The 8,604-nt window shown below is 41.9% G+C and overlaps 1 long non-coding RNA gene across 1 annotated transcript; it reads left to right on the top strand.

The window, feature by feature from the left end:
- Window positions 1-794: 794 nt before the first annotated feature.
- Window positions 795-2,009, top strand: LOC103637645 (uncharacterized). The gene is made up of 4 exons (XR_558233.2): window positions 795-937; window positions 1,044-1,113; window positions 1,270-1,670; window positions 1,762-2,009. It is a non-coding gene; the product is annotated as an uncharacterized lncRNA (long non-coding RNA).
- Window positions 2,010-8,604: the final 6,595 nt, after the last annotated feature.

Below are 8,604 nucleotides of genomic sequence, written 5' to 3'. Positions count from 1 at the left end.
CAATATGGAATTACTGTGAGGTAATTTTATATCTTGTTCAAGTTGGAGAATTAATAGCTAGCATATGCTTCCTTAATGATGTTTTCTTTTTCCATGCATCTTCATATTACCAAACCCTTTTCTTGTAGGAGAAACAGATATAGAGTGATAAAGGCATTAATGTAAGTACTACATAAATGTACTACTGGAATTACTCGTGGATACTTTGGCTTATCTCAAGGTAGAATCTGTATACCCAGTGGTTTAGTCTGTGGCAGCATCGTCCTATCTAGCTCCACATAGTACTGCTAGAAGCACCTAGCTAGGTGAGCAACTAGAATTGTTTTTCACCTGTGTCTAAGTAGCTAGGACGTAATTAGATGGCGATGTCTGTCTTACAGCGCCGCTGCTGTCATCATCGTCATTTAGATCTGAATATATCAACCATTCTTGGCCCCTGCTGTTTATGGCACCACTTCCTTTGATTGCGATTCTGGTTAGCTTTGTGAACTCAATGCATTAGAGCAAACCAAAACTCCACGCTCTTGCACTGGTTCCAGCCAAAATAGTTCTGTATGTAGGGATAGTGTAAAAAATTTGGTACATGATGAATCATTGAAAGTTATTGAGAATTAATTGTGAATTGTTCTGCTCTATTGAATAAACATAATTGTTGGTTAGATGCTGAAGGAGAAGTATACAAATTATCCAGTATACTAATGCTACGCTGCAAAAGGTAAGTGCTAAATTTAAAATATATTTTCTTTTGTTCCTCCATTTTGCATAAGTAACAGGTTTCTGTCGCTAGTTGGTGGTGCTGATGTGAATCGGCAAGTTCAACGTGTTTGTTGTTTATTACAGAAGTGGATAAGGTCGTTAGATGGGCTAGAAACCACTATCTATCATCAACAGCTCTTCCTTCTATCAAGGGAGACAAGTTAATCATTCCCCATGAGAGGTATATCTACTTCACATCATATATTTTTAGAGAAACAATTAATATTGTTTTATTTGATTTTTATTTTGGAAGTACCTTGCTGCTAATATTTTTTATTTATGTGTAGTCTGGATATATCAATTGAGAGGCTGAAGGAACATGGTATAACAACTAAGAAATCCTCTCAAAATTAGAAGGTATTCAATCGAATAATTACATTATACATTCTATCTTTCTTTCCTAGGAGATAGCTAGTTTGACTTCAATTGATCCAGTGTAGCAAACTAAAACATATTGATAAAATGTCCTTAATGTTAAGGTAAGTTCTAAGTTTCTTGTTTTATTCCTTGCAGAAAATTGGGGCTTGCCACATGAGCATCAGTCAAAGGTGTTTCATGTTAAGCATCTAGAAGTATTGGCTTTATTTGCTCTCCCAGCAAGTGCTATCTGCTTCTTTTGTTCTGATGTTGTCCTGTGCTGAATATTGTTCTAATATTGCCCAAATTTGCATATTCTAACTTTGCTCATGTATTTTGAGCACATGAACAAAAAGAGCAGAACATGCGTATTCATCCTGTTGACCCTACTGATCTTCGCAGGCTTGCCTTAAGTTAAGCTGTCATCCTGCTGTCTAATCTGAGCAAATTCTCAGCAGGGAGGGCAGGTTGTAGTTCGTTCCACTACCGGGTACCCAAACGGCCACAGGGTAAAGGAGCCCCGCCGGGCAGCACCACACAGGTGATAGACACTGCAGGTAATGCCCCACCTGTGGTCTCTGACCGGGGTGCGCTGTTACCTAGCTCCCAAACGAGGCCTAACTGTTTGGTGAAATGCTTGGGACAAAGTGGCCAGCAAGAATGGAGTCATGGAACATCGACAGGAGGGGTGCGGCAGCGGCAACCGATGTATCCCTTGGACAATCTGGTTTTGACATGATGCAAATCAATCTGCTGTACTTTGTATTCTGCACTTGCACAGATTGTTTGACTAATTACAAGATTATCTCAGTGTTTTGGTTTGGATTTAGAGTACACTTATGTATGAAATATTGATTGGCACTCATCTATATTATATTAATTATATTATTATTAAATATATGTGTGTATTTCTCTTTCAAATTATTATAATGTGGTATCTCAAATGAATATAAATTGAAGAATATATTGTTATTTAAGTCAATTTGTTTAAATATTATTAAGACGGTTCTAAAAATGTCCAATATCGGTCTTCTAAATAAGATGATTTCCAAAACGTCCAATATCAGTCATCTAAATAAGATGGTTTTTTATATTGCAAGCGTTTATTAATATAGAACATTTTAGACAGTTTACTAAATAACTTGTGACTTAAAATGTTCATATACTCGATGATTATTTTGAAAAAGTGTCTTAAATAAACATAATTTAAGACAGGTTATTGGACAAAATGACTTAAACAAATACCTTTTTTGGACAGTTATAAACTAACAATATCTTATGTAATATCTTTTTAAGACGGTTTGCAACCATCTTAAATGTGGGACATCTTTGGCGACTCCATCAAATTTGGACACTTGAGAAACGTCTTAATAAGTGAAAATTAACCGTCTCATATAATAGGATCTGTAGTAGTGCGCCGTGGATCATGGTGCTATTTATAGCCACGGCGGCTCGGCTAGCGATCTCCGGCCACGGATAGCTTCGTTAGCGCATGCCTACCACGTCGGTAAGAGACACAGTGAGGGAGATCGAGGCATGGGTGACACCGCGGCAAAAGTTAATCGAGTCACGGTGGTCGCCGGTGACTAACTCCGGCCACGCGTGGCTCAGCCCACGGAACGATGCCACGTACCGAGTTACTCCCAGGCGATCAAATCCTCACCGATTCATCCAAGTTCATCCAAATCAACAGTGCCGTAGATCTTTTGGTGTTCTTCAGATTTTCAGCGTATTGGATCTTCAGGACTTATCTGAAACGGCAACCTTCTACCCACCATATCTCTTGATTTTTGTTAAGAACAAAGCAACCTCCCTTAATAAAATTCGTTCACTAAACATCAGTCTACAAACTTACTATAGGATTCTAGGGTTAAAACCGAATGAATTCAAGGATATGGCATGCTCAATTTGGTCCCATATCACTGTGACCATTTCTTTCTTCAGGTTCAGTTCTAGTGACTTGATACAAGTCTGACAGAGCAACTTTGGGCAACAATTTCTTTGATTTTTGTATAACAACTGGAGTGACTGTCTACATCAAAGTTATTCTCCCATAATAGCTCTACCAAATTGATGTGGTGACATAGAACAAAATCCACATAATTTGGGAGATATAGGGCTTCAAAGTGGGGCCAATATCACTGGTTTTAGACTTAACCTTAGAACTCAAATAGGGCCTTTTTGCAAATAGGTCCAAAACTCAGGGTTTAAGTTGCAAATCTTCATAATTGTGAACCATATGACTCAAGACACCTTACTTTGATAGTTTTTGCACTTTAATCCAAAAGTGCACTAATTTTGCACTTAGCCCCCTAGGGTTTAGGTTTAGGGCTTTCCAGGGTTCCAATTAGAGTTTCTTGCTTTCTTAGGGTTTGGATCCTACTTAAGTTCATTCATGGAGACACTTTATGACCTTTTCAATTGAATTTTAGAGTTTTCTCTTGTTTAAGCCTTGTTTGTTCTATTATACCCCATCTAGGGTTAGGTTCCCGACTCTAGGGTTTTATTTGCAAAAGGTCATATCAATACAACTTGTTTGAAATTTTTGCCTAGTGAATGCACTCTAGGTGTGACAAACATATGACATGCCCATGCTTATGATGTTATGCTCAAATTTTAGTAACAGTAACACCAGGGGTGTTACATTCATCATCACTAGAGTCATCATCACTTGAAGTAGTATACTTAGGGGTATCTCGAGCGCTTACCTTTTTCTCCTTTGCCATGAGGCAAGTATGGCGCTCGTTGGGGAAGAGGGACGACTTGTCGAAGGCCGAGGCGGCGAGTCCTTCGTCGTCGGAGTCAGAAGAAGAGCAATCCAAATCCCATTCCTTGCCAAGGTGCACCTCGCCCTTCGCCTTTTTGTAGGCCTTCTTCTTTTCCCTCTTTCTGTTTTTTCTTGCTCCTGGTCATTAGCATTATCGAGACAATTTGCTATGAAATGACCAGTCTTACCACATTTAAAATAGGAGCACTTTCCCTTTGCTTTGCTTTTGTTGGAATGCTCCTTTCGTCCTTTTAGCGCCGTCTTGAAGCGCTTGATGATGAGGGCCATCTCATCTTCGTTCAGCCCGACAGCTTCAACTTGTGCCACCTTACTAGGTAGCACCTCCCTGCTGCTGCTTGTTGCCTTGAGTCCAACGGGCTGTGGCTCATAGATGGGCATTGGGCCGTTCAATGCATCATCAATGTATCTTGCTTCTTTGACCATCATACGCCCGCTAACAAACTTTCCGAGTATCTCCTCGGGCATCATCTTTGTGTACCTGGGATTTTCACGTATGAGGTTCACAAGATGAGGGTCAATAATAGTGAAATACCTGAGCATAAGTCGGACGACGTCGTGGTCCATCCATCTCGTGCTTCCATAGCTCCTGATCTTGTTGACCAGAGTCTTGAGCCTGTTGTACGTTTGCGTTGGCTCCTCTCCCCTGATCATGGCAAACCTTCCTAGCTGGCCTTCCACCAACTCCATTTTGGTGATCATGGTGGCATTGTTCCCCTCATGCGAGATCTTGAGGGTGTCCCATATTTGCTTGGCGTTGTCCAAGCCGCTCACCTTGTTGTATTCATCCCTGCATAACGATGCTAACAAAACAGTGGTAGCTTGTGCATTTTTGTGAATTTGTTCGTTAATAAAAATAGGGTTGTCCGTACTATCAAATTGCATTCCATTCTCAACTATCTCCCAAATGCTAGGATGGAGAGAGAAAAGGTGACTACGCATTTTGTGACTCCAAAAGGCATAGTCCTCTCCATCAAAGTGTGGAGGTTTACCAAGAGGAATGGAAAGCAAATGGACATTGGAATTATACGGAATACGAGAATAATCAAATGAAAAATTTGAGTTAACCAGTTTCTTTTTCTCGTCGTAGTTGTCGTCTCTTGGGGAAGAAGAAGACTTGTCGCTGTCGTAGTAGACGATCTTCTTGATGCGCCTCTTCTTCTTCCCGTCCTTCTTCTTATGACTCGAGCCAGAGTCAGTGAGCTTGTCGTCCCTTGGCTCGTTGAAGATGGACTCCTTCTCCTTATCGTTGACCACCATCCCCTTTCCCTTAGGATCCATCTCTTCGGGCGATTAGTCCCTTTCATGAAGAGAACGGCTCTGATACCAATTGAGAGCACCTAGAGGGGGGGGGGGGGGGTGAATAGGTGATCCTGTAAAATTCAACAACTAATAGCCACAAAACTTGGTTAAGTGTTAGAATGGCTAAGTAGCGAGCTCTTGCGAACACACAAGTATCATAGAAAAAACAATCACACAAGATACGTGAGTTTATCCCGTGGTTCGGCAAGTATAATACTTGCCTACCTCCACGTTGTGGCGTCCCAATGGACGAGGGTTGCACTCAACCCCTTTCAAGTGATCCAATGATCAACTCGAATACCACGGTGTTCTTCTTGCTTATCTCTTTTCCCGTTTGCGAGGAATCTCCACAAGTTGGAGTCTCTCGCCCTTACAACAAAGATCAAAGTGAAAGAACTAGAGTAAGGGTGGGAAGTAACACACACAAATCCGCGGCAATATGCACACACACAGCCAAGACTTGAGCTTAAATGAATCGCAACAAGTTCACCACTAGAACGGAGCTCAAATCACTAACAAAGTCAATCAAGTGCGTGAAGACGGAGTGTGGAAGACTTAGAATGCTCAAAGTATGCTTAGGTGACTCCTCCATGCGCCTAGGGGTCCCTTTTATAGCCCCAAGGCAGCTAGGAGCCGTTGGAGGCAACTTTGGAAGGCAAACCTTGCCTTCTGTCGGGTGGCGCACCGGACAGTCTGGTGTGCCACCGGACAGTCACTGTAGCTATCCGGTGCGCGATCTCCTTCCTTTTCTGGCGCATCCAACCGTTGCAGATTGCTGGCAGTTGGCGCACCGGACACTGTCCGGTGCCCCCTGCCGACCGTTGGCGCGCCCACACGTCGCGCGCGGATTGCGCGGCCGACCATTGGAGCAGTCGACCGTTAGCTCACCGGACAGTCCGGTGCCTCACTGGACAGTCCGTTGAATTTTAGCCGTACGTCGTTGAACGTTTCCCAAGAGCGTCGACTTCGCCACGGACGACTCACCGGACAGTCCGGTGCACCACCGGACAGTTCGATGAATTATAGTCGTACGCCGCCGTCAAGTCCCGAGAGTGGCCTGTTCACCGGAGGCTGGTCTGGCGCACCGGACAGTCCGGTGCACCCAAACCAAGTGGGAGCACAGCCAACTCTTCTCCAATCCATTTTCTCCTGTTTCTAGCACTTAGACACAATACATTAGTACTCAAATTAATGTACTAAGTCTAGAAACATACCTTGTAATATGATTTGCACTTCTTCACTCTTTGGCACAAATTAGCACGTAGAGAGAATGTGTTGGACACTAAATCACCAAAACACTTTAGAAATGGCCCAAGGGCAGATTTCCTTTCACTTGTCGTCGTAGACTGTCTTCTGACTTCTAACGCTTTAGACTGCGCTCGTAGTTGCATAGTCGATCGTTGGGCAACGTTGATCGTTGCTCCGTGGTCTCACTGGACAGTCCAGTGATTTATAGTGAACGAGTGCTGAGAAAACCCGAGAGCGGCCAGTTCGCGGAGAGCTCCAGTCAGGGCACCAGACACTGTCCGGTGTGCCACAGGCTACAACAATCATGTTTTGCTCCAAACGTGTAGTATTCCCTAAGGTCATTTTTTTGTATGTTTATGTGAACTTTATGCACCTGAGAAAAAATATCCACTAGGCAAACCAGTTAGTTCATATGGTTTGTGATGGACGTCAAACACCAAAATCGATTATAGGAAATGTTGGGTCCATTTCCCTTTCAAAAAGGCAAGAAGAAGACTCTTGGCTCAAGTTCCTCAAGTTAAGAAGAGGAATACGACGATGAAGAAGAAGAAGAAGATGATCAAGTCTCTACATCATCCTCCAAGGACAAAGAGACAATTTGACACGTCGGAAAGGTATTGAGGATGATTCACAAGATTAATCTAATGGGTATGCCCCCATAGGTAGAAGATCTTCTCTTTAACGTTGACAAGAAAAGGCAAAGAAAGAAAGGATGCTTCACATATGGGGAGGAGAAGGGTAACTTTTGGCATAATTTCCCAAATACGATCGATCCTAACAAGAGGAAGAGCAAATGCAAAGCGCTTACAAGTGTCAAGACCTGGGATGATTCTTCAAGTGAAGATGAACCTCCAGGGAGCCGCAACCATCGCTCTTCATGCTCATCACACAAATGCCTTATGGCAAAAGGTAAATCAAGTATCCCATCCTCTAGTTGCGTTGTGATAGCAATGATGAAGGTAAACCCTCATTAGATGAACTTGCGCATGCCGTTAATTTTTTGAGAATGTTGCACAAAACAAAAGGCTCAATCAAAATGCTAAAATCTAAGTTGCTTAGCTCTCAAGATAATTATAAAAGTTTGCCAGAAAATTTAAAAACATTTGCAAATTTAAATTGTGAGCTAACAACTAAAATTGATCAACTAGAGTCCAAAGCTCCATCCTCAACTATCGATTATAGTTTGACTAAAAAGAATAAAAACCTTAAGTCTAAGTTAGCTAGCTCTCAAGATGTTACCGACAGGAACTCCTAAGAAAGGAAAAATCATGGCTAATGTGCTAGAAGATGTCCTGAGGCCTATGAAGATAGTGTCGCCTGCACCATCGAAGGTTTCTAGGGACATAGTCAATGAACCAAATATGACTATTAGCGTAGACATTACTTCTAATTTGGGCGAGGCTAGACCTTCAGGATCCATTTTGCCAAAACAGAAATCTAATAGCCTACCATGGAAAGTAGTGCTACCAACACCCGAAGTGTCATCACTTGAAGATCTTGAATACATAACTTGCCATGCTTCGGGAAAACAACTGACTAAAGAAGAAATTGCCAAAGTGCAACATTATGCTCGAGACCTGAGGTATCCTCGAGGTTCCTTAGTATGCGGGGCAATGATGAAGATGATTATCTATAATGTCTCCTAGATAATAAAGAGATTGATGTATGTCGTGAGATGATGGACAATATGGGTTATCCGAAGTTTGAGCTCGGGCTATCCACAATGCCAAAGATCATCTTATGGATTGCCTAGCATATAATAATTTAAAGGTTTGTGTTCATTCTTCTCTTCTATCTTTAGTGATTACTCGAGTATTTTTCTATATTATTTACTCGTTTTCTTTTTATTGCCGCCAAGGGCTTATACTGATCAAGGCTTTGAAAGCATGGAAGAATGATGAAGATGAAAGCACTTGAATAACCTTTAGAAATTTACGTTCAGAAGTTATAAACCTTTGGCACGAAGCCATTGAGAAAGATAAAATTCTGCTTTCTTTGGTGAGCAGACTGAAATAAAAGCTAGGCTGAACTAAGAAATTTGTGATTGTGCCACTCTCAATTTTGGTTGTCTGTTATTATGTCATCCCATGTCTATGACTGGTGGGACCATCTATGTCTATGATTTGTGGGCTCGATGGCATACTGGCGAAACCCAC

Source organism: Zea mays, chromosome 1, assembly GCF_902167145.1.
Source record: "Zea mays cultivar B73 chromosome 1, Zm-B73-REFERENCE-NAM-5.0, whole genome shotgun sequence".
NCBI lineage: Eukaryota > Viridiplantae > Streptophyta > Magnoliopsida > Poales > Poaceae > Zea > Zea mays.
Note: the sequence above shows the minus strand (reverse complement) of the source record. Positions and strands in the feature narration are given on the sequence as shown.